General features: G+C 37.7%; 1 protein-coding gene across 1 annotated transcript in view; it reads left to right on the forward strand.

Annotated features, from left to right (window-relative positions):
* LOC136029608 (general transcription factor II-I repeat domain-containing protein 2A-like) overlaps positions 1-23,467 on the forward strand; it is a 47,646-nt gene that overhangs the window by 23,373 nt on the left and 806 nt on the right. The gene's annotated exons all lie outside the window — the stretch shown is intronic.

Raw genomic sequence — 23,467 nt, forward strand, 5'->3', positions numbered from 1 at the left:
TTTCTGGTGTAAGTTCATGTTTGCTTGCCGAAGAATATTCATTAATTTCGAGAAATCATTGCACATGTTATTGCTTTGTATGAGATTATTGCCTTTCTATAGGCTACTTTGTTTTTGTCGTCTCTCTGAAAATAAATGAAATAACAATCTCGTTTTCGGGCTATGGGAATAAAGCAGCAAAGATAATATAGAACCTAAAGCAAAAAAATTGCAGTGTCATTCAGCCTATTTTTTTTAAATTTATTTAAAATAGTTCTGAGGTTTTGTCTGTAATACCAGCAAAAATCGTTTTTGGCTATGGGCTCCAATCCTGTACCCTAGCTCTAGAACCTATTCTGCTAAAAACTTGATTTAGTACGCGGATCCAAGCCCTACTTGAGCCTGAAAACGAAGCTATAACTAATTTTGGCTCCCAAATTTTGTAACAAAATTCCATTTTGAACTTGCCCCCGAAAGTTCCCCGAATCTTGAAGACTTGTCCCCGAAAACTCCCCGAATTTTTTAAACTTGTCCCCGAATTTTGAGATTCGAGAGTGGAAGCCCTGATATAGATATATATATATATATATATATATATATATATATATATATATATATATATATATATATATATATATATATATATATATATATATATATATATATATATATATATATATATATATATATATATATATATATATATATATATATATATATATATATATATATATATATATATATATATATATATATATATATATATATATATATATATATATATATATATATATATATATATATATATATATATATATATATATATATATATATATATATATATATATATATATATATATATATATATATATATATATATATATATTTATATTTATATATATATATATATATATATATATATATATATATATATATATATATATATATATATATATATATATATATATATATATATATGTATATATATATATATATATATATATATATATATATATATATATATATATATATATATATATATATAAATATATATATAATGTATAAATATAAATATATATATATATATATATATATATATATATATATATATATATATATATATATATATATATATATATATATATATATATATATATATATATATATTTATATTTATACATTATATATATATTTATATATATATATATATATATATATATATATATATATATATATATATATATATATATATATATATGTATATATATATATATATATATATATATATATATATATATATATATATATATATATATATGTATAAATATCTATATAATGTATAAATATAAATATATATATATATATATATATATATATATATATATATATATATATATATATATATATATATATATATATATATATATATATATATATATATAGGCTATGCAAGTAAAGAAAGACAACGATCAAAATTGGGGTTTTTGTTTTTTATTTTAAAATTTAAAAAACAAATTAAGCCTCATGGCTCTAAATCACATGACTTCCGAGCAAAAACAAAGACGTTTTAAGTTGTCCAAAGACTTCAATTTTGTCGAAAATTTTTTGAGGAATAACCTTCCATTTGACATTTTTCCGACGATTTAGGAAATGGCAGTTAGATCTTTGCACCATGATTTCCATTTGTCAAAGGTTCGTTTGGTCGACAAGTTGGTCTTCCAGCCTGTGTGTCTAGCTGTGTGTTTTCCTGTGTGGGTCACTTTTTGTGGTTGACTCTGTGTTTGTCCCCCCCCCCGTGGCTGTTTGTGTTTTTGTCTCTCTTTTCGTCTCGTTTGTCTTACGGTGTGCGTCTCTGTGCCTCGAATTCGTTTGGTATTGTGTGGGTGTGTTTTCCCTCTGCGTGTTTGTCTCTCTTACCGTGCCTGTTTGTCTAACTGTGTCCGTACCGGTGTGTCTGACTTTGTGAGGTTGTGTGTTTGTGTTTTTTCCCTTTGCTCGCTCTTATCTCTCGTAATGCCTATGTGACTGACTCTGTGATTGCCTGTGTGTCTGTCTTGTGTGGTTGTGTGTACGTGTCTTTCCCTCTGTGTGTTTTTCTCTCTTCCCCGTACCTGTGTTTCTGACTGTATGTGTGTTTATGCTACTTGTATGACTTTGTGGGGTTGTGTGTGCGTGTGTGTGTGTTTTCCCTCTGTGTGTTTTTGTCTCTCTCTCTGTGCCTGTGCTTCTGACTGTTTGTTTGCCTGTGTATCCGACTTTGTGTGGCTGTGTGTGTGTGTTTTCCCTCTGTGTGTTTTTGTCTCTCTCTCCATGCTTGTGTGTTTGAATTTGTGTGACTGTGTGTGTGTGTTTTCCCTTTGTGTGTTTTGTCTCTCTTCATGCCTTTGTGTCTGACTGAGTCTTTACTTCTGTGTCTGACTTTGTTTGGTTGAGTGTTTGTGTGTGTGTATAGTTTTTTCACCATGAAAATTTTGTTTCTCTCTCCATGCCTGTGTTTTGGACTTGTGTGTTTAATTGTGCGTGTTCTTGTTTTTCCCTCTGGATATTTTATCTCTTTCTCTGCGCCTATTATTATGACTTTGTGTGGTTGTGTATGGGTGTGTTTTTCCCTTTGTGTGTTTTTGTCTCTCTCTCTCTCTCCCTGTCTGTTTGTGTGACTGTGTGTATGAATTTGTGTGGTTGTGCGCGGGTGTGTTTTTTTCCTTCTCTGGGTTTTCTCTCTCTCCCTCTCTGTGCCTTTGTGTCGGACTGTGTGTTTGCCTGTGCTTATGAATTTGTGTGGTTGTCTGTGGGTGTGTGTTTTCTTGGGATATGTTTTCTATCCGTGGCTATATGTCGGACTTTTTGAGGTTGTTTTTGTGTTAGTTTTTCCCTCTCTGTGTTTTTGTTTTTGAGTTTTACCCTTCGTGTATTTTTGTCACTCTTGCCATGCCTGTTTGTCTGGCTGTGTATGTGCCTATGTGTCTGTCTTATGTGGTTATTTGTGCGTGTTTTTCTCACTGTTTGTTTTTGCTGTTCTCCCCCGTGCTTGTTTGTCTGACTCTGTATGTGAGCCTGCGTGTCTAATTTTGTGTGGCTGTGTGTGTTTTGCCCTCAGTTTGTTTTTGTCTCACTCTCCGAGCCTGTGTGTCTTACTATGTGTGTGCCAATATGTCTGACTTTGTGTGGTTGTTTGTGTGGGCGTGTGTTTTTCCCTCTGCGTGTTTTTGTCGTTCTTTCCCTGCCTGCTTGTCCGACCATGTCCGTGCCTGTGTGTCTGACTTTGTGTGATTGGATGTGTGTGTTTATCGCTCTGTTTGTTTTTATCTTTCGCCATACCTGTGTGACTGATTGTGTGTTTTCCTTTCTGTCAGTCTTGTGTGGTTGTGTGTACGTGTTTTGCCCTCTGTGTGTTTTTTCTCTTACTCCCGTACCTGTGTGTCTGACTGTGTAAATGTGCTACCTGTCTGAGTTTGCGTGGTTTTGTTTGTGTGTGTCTTTTCCTCCTGTGTGTTTTGTTCCTCTCAGTGCCTTTGTGTATGACTGTTTGTGTGCAGTGCGTTTGATTTTGTGTATGTGCGTGTGTGTGTGTGTGCTTGTTTATAATAATAATAATAATAATTTATTTGTTACCCGCTTGTTTTGACAAATTAAGCGGAGTAAAAACATCAAGGAAAGAAAAACGAAATAACACAAACAATACAATTAATACAGTCTAATCAAAGGGTGGTAAGGGCCCAAGCGTTGACAGGCCTCAGCACCTAATCTAGCATAGAGTTTTTTTATAAACGAAAATAATATCAGTGGCACAAAACTTTCTGATAATCTTCTGATTTCTATAAGAACGCGGCAGATACAATAAATATTTACAATAACGAAAATACATAACTCTTATGCCCTGCAAATCTTGATTATTAAACAACGGGCGCAAACCGGAAAGAAACAATATAGAATGATCGCAATATGTAGAATAAAGTCTGGATAAAGCCTTTCGTGAAAATCTGCCTCGGTTTGGGACAATTTTCGCGTACCCTTTTTTAAGTTTACTTATGTTCTTCCATCTGTATGTTTTTGTCTTTCTCTCCGTGCCTGTGTGTCAGACTGTATGTTTGTGCCTGTGTGTCTGACTTTCTGTGTGTGTGAGTGTGTTCATGTGTGTGTTTATCCCTCTGGGCGTTTTTGTCTATAACTCCGTGCCTGTGTGTCTGAATGTGGGCGTGCCTGTGTGTCTGACAATGTATGGTTTTGTGTATGTGTTTGTGCGTTTTTCCCTCTGTGTGCTTTTGTCTCTCTTGCCTTGCTCCTGTGTCTGACTGTTTGTGTGCCAGTGTATCTGTCTTGCGTGTTTATCTGTGTCTTTTTTCCCTCAATGTGTTTTATCTCTCTCTCTCTCTCTGTGCCTGTTTGTCTGAGTGTGCATATGCCTGTGTATCTGACTTTATATGGTTGTGTTTGTGTGTGTGTGTGTGTGTGTGTTTCCCTCTGTGTGTTTTTTGTCTCTTTGTTTCTTACTATGTATATGCCTCTGTGTCTGACTTTGTGTGGATGTATGCGTGTGTTTTCCCCTCTACGTGTTTTTGTCTCTCTTTCCGTGCGTTTTGTCTTACTGTGTCCATGCCTGTGTGCCTGACATTGTGCGGTTTTTGTGTGTGTGTTTTTCCGTCTTTTCGTTTTTATCTCTCGCCTCGCCTGTGTGACTGACTGTGTGTTTGCCTGGGTGTCTGTCTTGTGTGGTTGTGTGTATGTGTTTTTCCCTCTGTGTGTTTTTTCTCTTTCTCCCGTACCTGTGTGTCTGACTGTGTAAGTGTGCTACTTGTCTGAGTTTGTGTGGATTTGTTTGTTTGGGTGTTTTTGTTCCTGTGTGTTTTGTTTCTCCCAGTGCCTTTGTGTCTGACTGTTTGTGTGCCAATGTGTCTGATTTTGCGTGTGTGTGTATGTTCTTCCATCTGTATGTTTTGTCTTTCTCTCCGTGCCTGTGTGTCCGACTGTGTGTTTGTGCCAGTTTGTCTGACTTTCTGTGTGTGTGTCTGGTTTTGTGCGTTCCCCCTCTGTGTGTTTTTGAATATCTCTCCGTGCCCTTTTGTGTGACTGTTTGTGTTCTCTGTGTCTGACTTTGTTTGGTTGTGTGTGTATGTGTGTGTGTGTGTGTGTGTGTGTGTGTGTGTGTGTGTGTGTGTGTGTGTGTGTGTGTGTGTGTGTGTGTGTGTCTGTGTGTGTGTGTTTGTGTGTGTGCGTGTGTTTGTATGTGTGTGTGTGGGTGTGTTTGTGTGTGTGTGCGTGTGTGTCTGTGTGTGTGTGTGTGTGAGTATGTGTGTTTGTGTGTGTGTGTGTGTGTGTGTGTGAGTTTTTCCCTTTGTGTGTTTTTGTCTCTCTTGCCATGTGTGCCTGTGTGCCTGACTTTCTGTGTGTGTGTCTGTTATTGTGCGTGTTTCTCCCTCTGTGTGTTTTTGAATATCTCTCCGTGCCTGTTTGTCTGACTGTTTGTGTGTCTCTGTGTCTGACTTTGTGTGGTTGTGTTTGTGTGTGTGTTTTTCTCTGTGTGTTTTGTTTCCCTTTTCGTGCCTGTATCTTTGATTCATGTATTTGATTGTATCTATGTGTCCCTGTTTTTCTGAATATGTGTGGTTGTCTGTTGATTTTTTCCCTCTGTTTGTTTTGTCTCTTTCCAACTTGCCTGTGTATCTATCCCTGTGTGTGTGTGTGCATACTTGTCTGACTTTGTGTAGTTGTGTGAGTTTGTGTATTTCTCTCAGTGTATTTTTGTTTCTCTCACCGTGCCTATGTTTCTGACTGTGTGCGTGCCATTGTGTCTGACTTCGTGTGATTTTGTGTGTATGTGTGTGTGTGTTTCTCTCTGTGTGTTTTTATCTCTCTCGCCATGCATTTGTGTCTGACTGTGTGTGTGCCTGTGTGTATGTCTTGTGTGGTTGTGTGTGCAAGATTTTCCTCTATTTTTTTTTGTCCCACTCCCTGTGTCTTTGTGTCTGACTGTGTGTAAGCCTGTTTGGCTGACTTTTTGTGGTCGTGTTTGTGTTTTTTTTTTACCTCTGTGTGTATTTGTCTACCTTTCTGGGCTTTCGTGTCTGACTGTGTGTGTGCCTATGTGCCTGACTTTATTTGGTGGTGTGTGTGTGTTTTCCATCTGTTTGTTTTTATATCTCTCTCCGTGTCCGTGTATCTGTGTGTGTGGAATATGTCTTACTTTTTGCGTGGTTGTGCCTCTGTGTATTTTCTTCTGGGTATTTTTGCCTCTCTCCTTGCCTTTGTGCGTTCCTGTGTGCCTTACTTTGTGTGGTTGTGTGTTTGTGGGTTTGCGTGTGTGTTTTTCCTTCTCTGTGTTTTTGTCTCTCTTGCCATGTCTGTGTATATGACTGTGTTTCTGTCTTGTGCGGTTGTTTGTGCGTGTTTTTCCCTCTGTTTGTTTTGTTTCTCTCCCCCTTACCCTTGTGTCTGGCTTTGTGTGCGTGCTTGCATGTCTAACTTTGTGTGTTTGTGTTTGTGTATTTTTCCTCTGTGTGTTTTTGTTATTCTCTCCGTGCCTGTTGTCTGACTTTGCGTGGATATGTTTGTGCGCGTGTGTTATCCTCTAGGTGTTTTTTGGCTCTCTTTCCGTGCCTCTGTGTCTGGCCGTTTGCTTAACTCTGTGTCTGACTTTGTTTGTGTGTGTTTTTCCTTCTGTATGTTTTTGTCTTTTCTCCGTTTCTTTGTGTCTGACTATGTGTGTACCTGTGTGTCTTACTGTCTGTGTGTGTGTTTGTGTGTTTTTCCCTATGTTTGTTTTTGTCTATCTCTCTGTTTATGTGTGTCTGAGGGTATCCATGCCTATGTGTCTGACTTTGTTTGTCTGTGTGTGTTTTTGTGTGTTTCCCTCTATGTGTGTTTGTACGTAACGCCTACATTTGTATCTTCACTAGCAACCCTGAACTCTAACAAGTCCTATTACGTAACAACCAAAGAAAAAAACACTCTCTATTAGGTAACACCCAAAGCCTGTTACGTTAAGAACCAAAGAAATCCTGATTTAGCGGGCTCCTGAAGGTTTTTTCCTAGACCCTTAGGTTTTTAAGTGATTAACACGTGTTTCGCTTGTAAAGTTCTCCCAATTACGCAACTGACACCTGTGTCTCTTATATAACATTCCCTCTTACGTAACATGCACCTGCACCTTGAAGAAGTTTTTAATAAAAACTGTCGGGACCGGGACTCGAAGGTATAAGAATGTCTTTAAACCTGGAATACCCTTACTACTAGCATTAAACTTTATAACTAAGGAATAAGCATAAAAAATTATTCTTTTGATGAGTATACTGTTATCCAAATTCTGTTTTCTTAGAGTTTCAGTTACAATTGAGCCGAGTCTTTTCCTACTTGCATTTCGTTCCCACAAACAGTTTGGAAAAAACTGTTAATGGTCTATTTTAATGTTAACTATTTTAAGTTTTTATTGGGAGGGGGAGATACGACCCTGTCATGAAAAAAGCCATACTGCAATCAAATCAACTTTTATGCTTGTGATATAGTGATATTTCTGCTGCATTAGCTAACTGAGTATACCCGGGCCGGAAAGCAATGTTTTTCAAGCAGATATTACGAAAGAATTAAGTTTCTATGCTTAATAAGATTACAAAATGTTTCTTTTTGGGCAAGTTTGCTTGCGCTCTGAGCTGAATTTAGAACGGATTCTTGACAAAAACTTCTAATCAGTCAGTCCTTTTTTAAGAAGGAGCCGTATACGAATAACAGTTTATAATGTCTACGTTAGTTTAAGATTGGTTCAGATTAGGCCAAATTTAGTCTTGTACAGCATTAAATGTATAGCACATTCTCCGCTGGTTAATCTAAGCGATTCTCGTCAAGGCTTAAGCAAAAGTTTCACGTAACTTTCATAATTTATTATACAACTTGAAGAATTTCTTAAAGAAAAGCATGCTTTTTAAAAGAGATTTCTGAATTTTGTCTATTCCAACACCGTTAAGCCGTTGCCAGGGTAGCAGATGTGCTTGGATGCAAGACATTTACTGTATAAGCAATTACTCAAGCAGGTGTTTAGAAGATGCGTAATTCCAATTGTTCAATTCAAGCGAAATAACTGCACTGGATAAAGAAGCCAAAAGACAAAAGAATTGGCGAAAAAACAACCAGTAAACTGACTGAGTCCCATGTATCACGAATACGGTAACCTTTACAGACCCCCATATACAAAGGTTAGCCCCCTCCTTTCCAGTCACATTTCTTTTCTTTATTCTAGCATGAACTTCAATTGGCTGTGACCAGGGACGTACTCAGGGGGAGGGCTCAAGGTCTGGGTCACCTTAACTCCTTAAGTAATCCAAAATTTCTTGGCAATTCTTATTCAATTTTTCAATTAAATCTATTTTTTTATTATTATACCGGGTCAGCAAAAATAAAATCCCGTTTATTTGCCTAATTGTGACGACATTCATGTAAAGTCACTTTTTCCAGCTTTTTTTTTTTCGTTATACCATGACCGATTCATTCCATAGATATGGCAGTTCGTGGTAACGAGCTGTAAGTAAGGAGCGACCCGGCTTAATAGGAACTGAAACTCTAAGAAACGGACTTTTGATTCCAATAGATATATTAAGCTAATTATGCTGATTTTAAATACATAAGTTTATTCTAACTGATTAAAGGCTAAGAGCCAGAGAAAATTTGCCGGATTTTTTAAGAAAAAGGAGAAACATCCTCTAAAAGTATTATAATCTCAATGAAAATAACAACATCAGATTCAGCATATCAGAAAACCTGAGTGTAGGGGTTTCAAGCTCCTATCTGCGGAAATGTGGAATTTTGTATATTTTTGCCATAAGAAAGATCACGGATGCGTGTTTATTTCTTGTTGTTTTTGTTTGTTTGTTTTTCCTAGGGATTATCGTAACGAACCAGTGGTCCTCGAATATCGTGAGAGGATTCATTCAATCCAAAATTAAAATTTCAAGCGGCTTTTTTCAGTGACCAAAAAGATTGGAGGGCAACCTGGCCCCCTCTCCTGTCCCTTTTTTCCCAAATTCGTTCGATCAAAATTTTTACATAGCCATTTTTCTCATCAATGTTGAAAGGCCCAAAAACTATGCCTCTGTATATAACATCACCCCCCTCACAGCCCCAAGGTAAAGGTCTTTAAGTCATAGAATTTGCCCATTTTTTACACATAGTGTTTGTTATTGTGAAAATGTATACTACATATTCGGGTGGGGGATGAATTTTTTGGTGCGGGTTTTTCCTCGATGGAATTTTCTGTAGGGAAGGAAGCTTGCAGGGGGTGAACTTTTCAGGAAAATTAATTGGGGGAATTTGCCGGAATTCCTATGCAAAATTATTTTTAAATGTCTCACTTTCCCTTTCCCATCTTAATCTTACGTGTTGAGTTGTTAAGGCTAATTGTCCGGGATAAATTTTCACCGGGATTGACTTACCTAGAGGATATTCCCATCGGAGGGGGACTTCTCCGTGTAGGTGGGGTCAGATTTCCTGTTATGACAAAAGCTATCAGAAATTAAATAAAAAAACAAGTTTTTTTTACTGAAATTAAGGAGCAACAGTAAAACTTAAACGAACAGACATTATTACGTGTATGAAGAGGATTGCCCCTTCCTCAAAACCTCGCTCTCTACGTTAAAGTTTGAATTGTGTCCCAATTCTTTAAGTACGACTCCTAAAACACAAGGGTCGTCTATTTAGAACAATAGGAGACTTTTTTTAAAGTACTACAAAATCTCAGCGTAAGAAGTAAGGTGTTGAGGAGGGGGCAATCTGCTTCATACACGTAATAAATTATGTTCGCTTTTAGTTTTAATGTTGCTCCTTACTATTATTTGAAAAAAAAAACTTGTTTTTATATATTTAATTTAGAAACTAAGCTACCTCACTTGGCAACGAATCCCTCGTAAAACCTATAAGTATTTCCAGAACATCAACTTAACCAATCTCCCGACAATTTGCAACATTATAACGTTAAATTGCCTATTTTAACCATCCCATCCCTCTCCGAAACAAATTCTTGCATACGTGTTCGTATAGGTTTCATTGATTTGTCACACTGATGTTGAATACTCGTCATGAATAGAGTGTCATAGCAAGATTTTGTAACGGGTATCCCTACCAGCATAATCAATTGGCTGCTCGTAGTCTCTGATACCTTTGTTAAAGATCTCCTCCAGCTCCGAACACTTAGCATCAATTAAGCTTGGCGACAAACCATCTTCCTTTTTTAAAATCAATTTGTTGACCTTGTGAAATTACATCTACGGCTTCCCGTAACTTTAAAATGTAAACAAGAGGTTAGATACTGGGCTGCTTTGTGTACATAGGAGATACATTTGTAAAGATGTAGATTTGAAGGCACAATTCATAGGTGCAACAGGGATGTAATTTGGTATGGGGCAGAGGACAAGTTCCCCCCTGCCGCCCCTGCTGAAATTTAGTTTTCAAATATATTGTCAAAACTAAGGTAGGCGTACATAATTCAAGCATCCATAGAAACAAATCAGTTTTCTTAAGTATACCTTTGTCTTTATGGTACCATATGGCTCATTTTTCAATTTTTACTTAACTTGGGGAAATAACTATCCCCTCCCCCATAATTCTGACGAAATTATGCCCTTGAGCAACAAGAAAAAGTAGAAAACTATAATTTAGTCTCTGTTTACTCTGAAATGTTGAAGTTTTGCCTACTTTATTCAATATAATTTCCTATTTTTCATAAGTTTTCACCCCCTCCAACCAAAAAATCATGTTTAGGGGCCAGGACGAATTATGAACAAATTTCAATAGTTTGTTTTGAAAAACTTAACTTACCAGAAATAGTGTACGGCTAGTGTACTAAGTGTAACGGAGAACTAGCTATTTTACCAGTTAAATAAACAAACAAAAATAAAAAATAAAACGAAAGAAGAATTATAATGAACAATAAAACCAATCTTAAAAAGAATAAAAAGTGAAATAAGAAAATAAATACCACACCGCAAATAGTTGTAGTGCTGCTTTCTCCTTCGAACTCCCAAGAGGCAAAAGCGTTATTTGTCCTTATTTTAAAACGTAACAGATTCCTTAAATTGTGGGTACGTTCAACTTTTTGATTTTGTATACATTTGAAATAAGTGGGTTTAGAATATAGGAAACACTGATAAAAATTATTCCTAGCTTGCACGATTACAACTAAATCGATCTCTGATAAGTTTACTGAACTAGCTAATGAAGTTTCCCTATATTTTAACGATTCTAAAAACTAGCACTTTACTGAAAACTATGGTTGCTTAAGTTGTTTTGAGAATTAAAATTGTGCAGCAAAATTTAATGATTTAATGGGCGGTGAAAGACTATTGAGGACTTTATAAATTAATCTTTTAGCTTCTGCAGGCTGCTTAAGAATTTTCAGAGCCTAGGCAAATCCTTATTTGTTGCGTCGCTTTACGTTTTCAGTAAAGCGTAGTTTTTCAGAATTCTACAGATATAGGGAAACTTCCACGATCCAGTGTATTTGAAACAGCTTTTCAAAAAGATGTTACATATTCTGACTGCTAATCAGTATTGTTCGTTTGGAATTTTAATTTTACTATTTAATTTCATAAAAAAAATTTTGTTTTATTTTTTATTTTAAAGTTAGTTTTGATGTAGTACGGTCACTTTGCGACCACAGTAATTTTGGAGGGACTAACTTGACCGTCCGTCGTGGGCTTAACGAAAAGAAGGTCGTCTTTGAACAAGGTGAAAAGAGGTCAGAAGACATTACCTAGAACATTTCTTATGACGAGAAAGGGAGTAGATTGTGAAGCTTTCAATAGGATGGCATGGAGGAGGAGGTTGAGCACCTGCACAGGCCTCAGGTACATTGAAGCTGGGTTAAATTGCGAGTAGAAGGAGCAACCTTCATTCACTTAGAAACAGTAACCTTCCCCCAAAATCACCATTCGGCTTGTAAAAATGCAACAAAAGTGCACAAAAGCAAACGTTTGACCCCACCCCCCTTCAGAGGAAAATCTTGGAGACAGCCTTGGTTAGAATCGTTAGACCAAATGAGGATATAAAGTTGGAAGAAGTACAACATGCTTATGTTTTAAAATTTCTTTTGTACTAACATTTTTATCACAGACTGTTCAGACTAAATACAATTGAAACTAAGGAGTAAAATCAAAACTTAAACAACCGGGAATTATTACTTATATGAGGGGGTTCGTCCCCTCCTCAGTGCCTCGCTCCTTATGCTAAAGTACTTTTAGTAATTTCAAAGGCTAACACTCAAAATGCCCGCGAAAAAAAGCCAATAACTCAAAATGCTCACGACTCTAAATGCCCACGGCTCAAAATGCTAACGATTGGATAAATTTTTGGTTTCAGTCCCTAATTTGGAATGAGACGAGGAGCTGCTCACTCCCCAAACCCGTGTACTCCGGGTGCCGGTGCTGGGAGGGAGCCATTTCATCCTAGACAGGGTAAAAACTGAAAAAAGTAGAAGGTACCGGGTGGGTGATGGGAGTAACTGGTGAATTTGTAATCTCCTGGTTTCGCTTTCTGTGTTGGCACAATTTTATACGACATTGCTTCTTTACTTGAACGCAAACAATTCTAAAACAATTATTTTTGTGTTCTGATTAAGAAACACAGAAAACAATTATTTTTCAAACTTTTTCGTTGGTTAAGCCTATCACTTATAATGTCATAGTACGCTGTCCCAGGATGATTTTGGCCTCCCCTGTGGAAGGTTTCGGCTGTCGGCATTGTAAACTAGGATGATGTTAATATCCCATGTGACCAGTTTGAACTGTTGGCATCAGGAACTGTCGGCATTTTAAGCCACCTGAATCTAGGGCATTTCGAGTGAATACACAATGAATACACAAAGGGTCAAAATCGTTAATGAAGTTTTCCTCAGAATAAATTTTGAGCAGTAATTACTACTACTAATACTACTAATAACTCACTGCAGCACCAAGCCGCCTGAGGCCAACACAGCTACGCACGCTCCTCCTCCAACCTAATCTATTTAAAGCCTCCCTCTTTACACCCTCCCAGGAAGTTCCCATTTCCTTTAAATCCTTATTTATGACATCCTCCCAACCCAGACAAGGACGACCTGCTTTCCGTGTAGCCCCAGACGGTTGGCCAAAAAGGACAATCTTCGGTAATCTGTCATCCTTCATCCGTAGAACGTGGCCTAGCCATCTCAACCTTTCTTTCATTATAGCCCCAGAAAGCGGGATTGAACCACACTTTTCGTACAACCTACTGTTTGAAATACGGTCAGTCAGCCGGGTACCCAGAACAATCCGTAGGCAATTTCTCTGGAAAACATCTAGTAAATTTTCATCTGCTTTTCGGAGTGTCCATGCTTCAGAGCCATATTTGACCACTGTCATCACTGTAGCTTCCAATATTCTAATCTTGGTTTGTAGGCTTATCTTTCTATTCTTCCAAACTTTTAACTTTTAACTGTGAAAAACACCCTGAGCTTTAGCTATCCTACTTTTAACATCTTCACTGCTCCCACCATCTTTACTAATAATACTACCAAGGTAACTGAAGCTCCCAACCTGATCAATCTTTTCGTTACCTAAGGTCACCTGTTCATCTTCACTTATTCCTAACCTTAGTGACTTAGTCTTCTTAACATTAATTTTTAAGCCTATTTTAGCACCCTGAACTCGTAAAACCTCTAAAAATTCATTCATTTTGCTCACACTTTCATCTAATATGCTTAAATCATCAGCATAATCTAAGTCCAGGAGCGTTCTTCCTCCCCATTTGATTCCATGGTCTCCGATTGCCTTTCCTGTGCTCCTTAAGACGAAGTCCATCAAAATGATCCATATAAAGGGGGATAGAACACAACCCTGCTTAACTCCTGATTTAATACAAAACCAGTTGCTAACCTCATTTCCTACCTTAACCGCAGCAGTATTATTCTCGTACATAGCGCAAATCACTTTAATGTATTTTTCTGAGCAGTAATTGAAATCTGGTAAGGTCATCAGCACATAACTGTTTTCAATTGAACATAAATCAGAATTTGCAATGAAATAGATTGAACTTGCAAGTAAGGTCACTTTGCTCTTCATCAACTTTTGAGATTTTTAAACGTGTCATTGCCAAATTTCAGACCTTGTATCCAGAGAAAAAAATATTGATTATGTATCATGAATGTAGAACGTGTTTCAAGTAAATAAGTATAAGAATAACTTAGAGTTTCTATAAATTAACTTATAACATTGTTATGCTGTAGTGGCAAAACTAGAAAAAAAACACTAGTCGACTTATGCCCTGATGTCGTGCTTATCCAAGAGCCTTATATTAATAAATCTAGTAAACTTTAATTTGTACCGAATATGTACAATATCTTTTGAAAGACAAAATTTGAGAACTGACTTTTTAGTGCTGCTATACTTGTCCGCAAATCCCAAACATGCGATGTACACTAAGGAATCTCGACCAAAGAATGTGTTACAGATCTGATCACTTGTATATCAACCTAGTTTAATAATTTTGGTTTTTTATGGCACTTGATAGTAACCAAGTGACATATAGCAATCGCCAATTCTGTCAGTCTGACTGTCTGTCGGTCCCGGTTTTGCTACTTTAGGGACTTCCAGGTAAGCTAGGACGATTAAATTTGGCAGGCGTATCAGGGACGGGACCAGCTTAAATTAGAAACAGTTATTTCCCCAATTTGACCATCTGGGGGGAGTGGGGGGCTGGTTAATTCGGAAAAAATAGAAAAAAAATAAGTATTTTTAACTTATGAATGGTTGATGGGATCTTAATGAAATTCAATGTTTGGAGTGATATTGTGTCTCAGAGCTTTTATTTTAAATTCCGACCGGATCTGATGACCTTGGGGGGATTTGGAGGGGGAAACCAAAAATCTTGGAAAACACTTAGAATGGAGGGATCGGGATGAAACTTGAGGGGGGGGGGGAAATAAGCACAAGTCCCAGATACATGATTGACATAATCTGAACGGATCTGCTCTCTTTGGGTAGTTGGTGGGGGGGGGGGGTAATTTTGAAAAATTAGAAAAAATGAGGTATTTTTAACTTACGAACGGGTGATCGAATCTCAATGAAATTTGATGTTTAGAAGGATATCGTGTCTTAGAGCTCTTATTTTAAATCACGACCGGATCTGGTGAAATTGGGGGGGGGAGTTGGAAGGGGAAAACCTAAAACTTGGAAAACACTTAGAGTGGAGGGATCGGGATGAAACTTGGTGAGAAAAATAAACACCAGTGCTAGATACATGATTGACATAAACGGAACGGATCCGCTCTCTTTGGTATGGTTTGGGGGGAGGGGGGGTATTTCTGAAAAATAAAAAAATGAGGTATTTTTAACTTACAAAGGAGTGATCAGATCTTCATGAAACTTCATATTTAGAAGTACCTCGTAACTCAGATCTTTTGTTTTAAATCTCAACCGGATCAAGTGTAATTGGGGGGGGGCGGAAATCTTAGAAAATACTTAAAGCGGTGAGATCAGGATGAAACTGGATGGGAAGAATAAAAACCTGTCAAAAATCCGTGACTGACATAACCGGACCGGATCTGCTCTCTTTGGTGGAATTGGAGGGGAGTAATTTTGAAAATTGAGGTATTTGTAACTTACGAAAGGGTGACCAGATCTTAATGGAATTGGATATTTAGAAGGATCTTGTGCTTTAAAGTTCTTATTTTAAATTCCGACCAGATCCTGTGACGTTGGGGGGAGTTGAAGGGGGAAACTGGAGTTCTTGGAAAACGTGAAAATTGGGGTATTTTTATCTTACGAATAGATGATCGGATCTTAGTGAAATTTGATTTTTAGAAAGAATTCATGTCTAAGAGCTCTTATTTCAAAGCCCGACCAGATCGTTTGATATTGGGGGGAGTTGGAGGGGGAAATTTTGGAAAAACACTTGGAGTGGAGGAATCGGGATGAAGCTTGGTGGATAGAATAAACAAATGTCCTTGATACATGATTGACAGAATCGTACTAGATTCGCTCTCTTTGGGGAAGTTGGGGGGAGGGGTTCAGTGATTTGGCGAGTTTGGTGGTTCTTGACGTGCTAGGACGATGAAAATTGATAGGTGTGTCAGGGAGCTGCACAATTTGACTTGATAAAGTCGTTTTCCCAGATTCGACCATCTGGGGGGCTAAAGGGAGAGGAAAAATTAGAAAAAATTAGGTACTTATAACTTACTATTGGGTGATCGGATCTTAATGAATATTGATATTTAGAAGGAAATCGTGACTCAGAGCTCTTATTTTAAATCCTGACTGGCATTAAACCTCTTATTTTCCTTTTTAAATCAATCTATTGATTCATAGAATTTTGTTAGAGCTCATGCCATATGGTCTCTTGGCTCTTAGCTCTCCTCGCTTCGTCACAAGTGCCATATGAGCTCTTAGCTCTCGTTAAGTTTTAATGTCGCTCCTCACTTTCAGTTAAATAAACTTGTTTTTTATTTCATCTTTAATACAGCTCAAACGCATGTGATAACCGCTCTCGCAGGAGTGCTTCCAATGGATTTCAGAGCATTGGAATTAAGTATGTTAAGATACGGAGAAATGGTCAACGTCAAAATTGGCCGAGGGTTATGAGTCCTACTTTGAATGGAATTAGCTATTTGGCACATCTTAGCCATTATACCGATTATTCCGACAAATTATTGCAAATTTTTGGGGTCCTTCCTTTAATGACTTTAGTGCATCTCAGCCCTTTCATATAGACTGTAAAACTATGAGTTTTTGTGTGCAAAATTGTTTGATGAGTTTAAAAATTATGTTAGACCATCACCGGCTAACTTTTTCAAAAATGAAGACGATCTTATGTCTGCATCAAAAATCTACCCAAATAGCAGATTAAAAACCTTTTTACAGGGCACAGAAGATTGCTTCAGTTTTATGGCACTTGGTATCTACCAAGTTACATATAGCGATCGCAAATTCTGTCGGTCGGTCTGTCTGTCCCGGTTTTGCTAGTTTTGGCACTTACTGGTAAGCTAGGGCGATGAAATTTCACAGGCATATCAGGACCCAGACCAAATTAAATTAAAAATTGTCGTTTCCCCGATTCAACCCTCTGCGGGGACTGGGGGTGGGTTGAACGGTTAAATAGGAAAAATTTGAAAAAATGAAGTATTTTTAACTTACGAACAGGTGATCTGATCTTAATAAAATTTGAGGTTTGGGAGGATATCCTGTCTCAGAGCTCTCATTTTAAATCCCGACCTGATCCGGTGACAATGGGGGGGGCCTAAAATCTTGGAAGACGCATAGAGTGAAGGGATCGGGATGAACCTTGGTGAGAAAAATAAGCACGAGTCCTAGATACATGATTGACATAGCCGGAACGGATACGCTCTCCTTGGGGGAGTTAGGGGCGAGGGTTAATTCTGAAAAATTAGAAAAATGAGTTATTTTTAACTTACGAAGGGGTGATCATATCTTAATGAAATTTGATGTTTTGATGGATATCGTGTCTTAGAGCTCTTGTTTTAAATCCCGACTGGATCCGGTGACATTGGGGGGGGGAGCCTAAAATCTGGGGAAAAGCTTAGAGTGGATGGATCGGGACGAAACTTGGTGGGGAAAATAAGTACAAGTCCTAGATACGTGATTGATATAGCCAGAATGGATCCACTCTCTTTGGGGGAGTTGGAGGGGCGCTAATTATAAAAAATCGGAAAAATGAGGTGTTTTTAACTTACGAAGGAGTAATCGGATCTTAATGAAATCTCATATTTAGAAGGAGCTCGTAACAGGGATCTCTTATTTTACATCCTAACTGGAACCAGTGTCATTGGGGGGGGGGGCTAAAATCTTGGATAAAGCTCGCTTAAAGCGGAGAGATCAGGATGAAACTTTGTCGGAAGAACAAGCAAAAATCCTAGATACGAGATTAAGATAACCGGACCACATCCGCTCTCTTTAGTTGAGTTGGGAGGGGGGGTGTGATTCGGAAATTCTAGAAAAATGAGGTATTTGTAACTTACGAACGGATGATCAGATCTTAATAAAATCTGATATTTAGAGTAATCTTGTGCTTTAGAACTCCTGTTTTAAGTCCCGATCAGATCCGGTGACATTGGGGGAGTTGGAGGAAGAAACAAGTATTCTTGGAAAACGTGAAAATCGAGGTATCTTACGAATGGATGATCGGATCTTAATGAAACTTGATATATAGAAGAATCTTATGTCTCAAATGCTCCATTTTCAATTGGAGTCGGATCTGGGGACATAGAGGGTCGGAAATCTTGTCAAACAGAAATCTTGAAAAACATTTAGAGTGGAGAGATCGGGATGAAACTTGATGGGAAGAATAAGCACAAGTTATAGATACAAGTGATTGACATAATCGGAACAGATTCGTTCTCTTTGAAGGACCAGGGGGTTTTTAATTTGGAAAAATTAGAAAAAATCAGGTAGTTTTAACTTAATAATGGGTAATCCGATCTTAATGAAATTCGATTTTTAGAAGGATATCGTGTCTCAGAGCTCTTATTTTATATCCCGATCGGATCCAGTAACATTAGAGGGAGCTGCAGGGGAAAGCCTAAAATCTTGGAAAACCCTTAGAGTGGAGGGATCAGAATGTAACTTGGTGGGTAGAATAAGTAAATGTCGTAGATGCGTGATTGATGTAACCGGAATGGATCAGCTCTCTTTGGGGGAGTTAGGGGGAGGGGGTTGCAGTGCTTTAGCGAGTTCGGTGCTTCTGGACGTGCTAGGACGATGAAAATTGGTATGTCAGGAACCTGCACAAATTGACTTGATAATGTTGTAGAATGTTCCCCGATTCTACAACATGGGAGAGGGGCTGAAGAGAGGGGAAAAATTAGAAAAAATGAGATGTTTTTAACTTACGAGTGGGTGATTGGACCTTAATGAATTTTTGATATTTAGAAGGACCTCGTGTCTCAGAGCTCTTATTTTAAATCCCGACCGTCAGTAAGCCTCTGATTTTCCTTTTAAATCAATCTATTGATTCTTAGAATTTTGCTAGAGCTCATACTATATGGGCTCTTGGCTCTTCCAACTTCGTCACGAGTGCCATATGAGCTCTTAGCTCTTGTTAAAATAGAATTGGGAAAGCTGACTCTTCATTGTGCTTTTGCGAGTCTAATGGAAACATGTAATCATCTTCGATTTGATTGCCTTGTCTATTTTAGAGCACGTAAAGTAATGGAACTTGAACTAAGTGAATTAAGAGACTTGACTTTTAGCTATAGAGCAAAATCATGGGGGGGGGGTCAATGTGACAGGGACGCCAAGTAGCAAAATCATAGGGAAAGCTGAATGTCACAAAGGTGCCAAAAATTGACGAAATTGACAAATTTATGAAGAAAAAGAGTGAAAAAAGAAACATACAGAGAAAAGGGGGCACGGGAGAAATCTCGGGGGGTTAAGGGTCCCGCCCCCAGGATCCACCAGTGTTCTAGTCCTTTACTATAGGTCGAAAGGGATTGGAGACCAACTTGCTAAGGGAGGGAGTATTTTCCAGGGGGAGATTCGCCGGTGATTATTTTCAACAAGGCGTATTTTGTACGGTTTTTTTTTGGGAGGGGGGTGTATTTGTCAGAGAGGAAAGACTGTGACAGATTCTTTGAAAGTGTGGTATATTCTTAGGAAGAGAGCTATTTTCTACAGGGATGATTTTCCATTGGAAGGGAAGTTTTCAGGGGGGGGCGGTAGACTTTTCAGCAGAAATTTTACACGGGGAAATTTGGGTGAATTCAAATACAAATTTGCTCATTCACCTCATGATAAATAATACATGAAGAATTATCTACGAGAAACTTCTCGATGGAGGGGAGGGATCTTGAAAAAGTTTTTAACATAGAAGTAATTTTCGGAATGAATTAATAAACGATCAGAAATAAAGTAAAATTAGTATCTTTTTTGTAAGAATATGAAGAATAAGCGAAAAAGAATTTTTCATCCGGAATAGTGAACTTTTTTTGGGGGGGAGGGCATTTGTAGCAATGACACACTTTTATGATGGCAAGTTCATGGGGGAAGAATTTTATGTTGGGGAACTTCCTTAGGGTAATTACCATGAATGAGGAGGTATTTATCGGAATATTATTCGAAAAAAATCAGAAGTTAAATTTTAAGAAAAACTATTTTTTCAGCTGAAAGTGAGGAGAAGCGCTAAGACCTGAGAAGTTTATATGTGGGCTGCCTCCTCCTCGATACCCCACTCTTTAAACTAAAGTTAGACCTTCATTCAAAATTCTTAAAGAGAGACTTTTTTTTGAAGTGTTTAAAACTTGAGCGTGATGAGAGATGTAATGAAAAGGAGGCGGCATATATATGGAATAATATCTGTTTTCTTAAAGTTTTAATATTACTTATTACTTTTAATAGACAAAAATTGTAACTTTTTAAATTTAATTATCATAAAGATTGATAACTTACAACTTCTTGAAAATACATTTCTAAACTCCTTCCGAAATCCCAAGGCTATAATCAAATTCTCCAATTAATAGTATGTGATATGTAAAAGTATGCTAAACACTCCTGATTTTCAGTGGAAGTTTATTCAAATTTCCAAATAAGAACTACAGTTTAACCCACCCTCTAGATTAAGCAAATACCGTTTACAAGTAATTCTATGGAGATATAACCTGTTTTGGTATTTTATTGATAAAAAGGACAGTAAGTGAAAAATATCCCCCACCCGAATTTTCATATATTAGATCTACCGTCCATTGATTTCCACTGCGAAGGACATATATTAAAACCTGGTATATGGGGTAATCTCAAGTACCTGCAACTATTTATCAAGACCTGTTGAAGTTTTGACCCATAAATGTAAGACTTCAAAATACCACTTAAACATCAGAGATTCATCTCTCATACGCCATCTTCTATTCGAAGTATCTACTACCCGTATATTTGATAGACACGCCTTCATATCCATGCCAAAAGCTAAAAGAAGAGACATCCAAGGCTACCATTTTATTCTTATTAACAAAACAAGTCTTGTGACGTATTTTCTGATTATCCCATCACCTTCTTATTAGCTTATGAAGCAAAACAAGTTTTGTGATGTCAGGTCTTAAACGTGCCCGGATTCCATATTCGTATCTTTTTTAATCAAATTGGCATGGCCGCGAGAAAACTGTTTTGAAGCATGCTATGAACGGCTAGGCCTGTTTTCGAGAGACCCGAATGGGACTTAGTTTCTGGGATTAGGAACATTATTGAAGCATTGTGTTACGAATATTAAACTTGGAACATTAAAAAAAGTGTTTGAGAGAGAGAAACAGAGAGTAGTAGCTTTTCTTTATATCTAAGAGACTCTTGGATCAAACAGCTTATAGTAAAAAAACGACAAGTAAAGAGTGAGCTATTAAGTAAAGAAGCCTTGAATATTTTTAATTACAACTCTATTTCACCATTCTATTTATGTAGCTCCAGTATGCACTTCTATATTCTGCGAGGTGGAAAAGATATGGTAGGCTAAGCAACGAGAAGTTGTCCTTTCATCTCTTGGGGGGGGGGGGCACCACTAGGTCAGGAATCATTAGCCCGGCCATCAAAGGTAATCTTTGCGAGTCCAGTGCCATCCATAAATTGTATGTGCCTTAGCTATCTAAGCTGTCGCAGTTCTGTTCTTTCTGAATGGTGAGTTTGACCTTGAGATTACGGAGAAGCTTGATGATGAAAATTCTGTCATGATATATGATTCCAGCAATATGTCAGAGTGATTTTGTTTTGAAGGCAGCAAGACGTTACTTATCATCTGTTTTTAGAGTCAGGATTCACAGGCATAATAGCTAAAGGGCTGATAACCGAAAAAAGCAGCCTCACTTTAAGCGTTGCTGATAAGTTCTTTTTCCTCCAGCTGAACATCAGACTTTTTAAGTTGGAATTTGCAAGTGTCAGACGTCTCTTGATATCACTGAAGTGGTTATTATCGGAGGTGAGTAAGCTATTAAGGTAGGTTATTCATCAACCCACTCTATATTTTCTTGTTCGAGGTGGAAGCTGGAGTTTACCTGAGAATATCGTTTATGCCAGTAATCCATGGTCATTGTTTTCGAGGGATTCATGATCATCCCAAAGAGGTTGGTTGTCGTGCGTAATATGTCAAGCCAGGACTGGAAATCACCAGGAGACTCAAATATTAGGTGTAGATAATCGGCATAGGCAAGCTTATCTATCATTACCCCTTCTATGAGGGCACCGGATGGGCTATGGGCTACTAAAAGGACTGCAGTTACGAAGAGATTGAAAAGTTCTGGTTATAGCAAGCAATCTTTTAGAATATCATTTGATTTTGCAAGGCTTTCCGTATGGCCTTCTCCAGTCGTAACATGGCTTTTGAACTTTGTGTTTATGTCCCTTATGATAGGGACTCATAAGTCAAGAGGAATTAATTCTCTCCATACCAGAATCCTCGCCAAACGATATCAAATGCCTGTTTAAAATATTTGAAGAGCTGGTAGATGCTGCGGTCTCGCACAAGATATTTTTCGTGATCTAATGGGATGTGAAAATCTTATCGACCGTTGACTTTTTTGGTTTAAACCCACTTGGTGTTCTGGAATGACTGCTTAGCATATGGCTCGGATGCTCCATAGCATGACTTTCATCATTATTTTAGTAGAATGGCTGGTCAGACTTATGAGTCTTTAGTTGTCACATATTACTTTTGAGCCTTTCTTATGGAGAGGGACTGTTGCAGCTTCACACCATGGTGTGGGGACCTGACCTCCTAGGCAGCTGCAGTGGCTATATGATATAGATCAACAAGGGGTTCACGACGAACTTCTAGAAGTTTATGCTGTTTTCTATCAGGGCCATTCAAATTTCTAATGGCTGCTTCAATTTCAAAGCGAAGGGGAGGTGGGCTTGGGTCAGTAGTGATAACAGGGAAACTGAATAACACAACTTGGTCGGAATGGAATGTGAAATTTATTTTGTTCTCAAAGTGGTTTTTCCATCTAGATCGGATTCTAACTGTTGATTGTACATGGTTGCCGTGTTCGTCAAGAACGGAGCAAGTCGTTCTCGTTGCTAACAAAGCCGTGTCAGCGTAGTCCTTCAATGTGGCGGAGATATATTGTTTGGGCTATATTTACGGTAATGCTAAGAACAGACTGAGAGGTTGGCCAGGTTTTGGCTCCACAAAAAAGCACGGAACCCACCGAAGCATTGTAGTTGCATATCTTGGTCCTACAGTGATAGACGGGGTACTTCCAGAGGGCACTTAGTCTTCCCACCACTGCAGAGGCTTTGACGATTCAGTGCATTAGATCTTTCAGGATTGATCAGTCATTTGAGAGGATAGAGCCAATGTAAATAAATTCCTCAATCATATTAGCTGGTTTGTCACCAAACATTAGAAGGAGCAAGGTTGCTATAGGTCTTTGAGACGATTTTTCAAGACATTTCAAGATATTTTTTCTTTAAGGTGTTTTTTCATGATTTCTTTAGTTCTTACGTAATAGGGAAAGGTTTGCACATGGTAAGGATGAAGCATTCACACTTGACTTAATTTTTCAGGC

This window comes from Artemia franciscana, chromosome 7 (genome assembly GCF_032884065.1).
Source record: "Artemia franciscana chromosome 7, ASM3288406v1, whole genome shotgun sequence".
In the NCBI taxonomy this organism is placed as follows: domain Eukaryota; kingdom Metazoa; phylum Arthropoda; class Branchiopoda; order Anostraca; family Artemiidae; genus Artemia; species Artemia franciscana.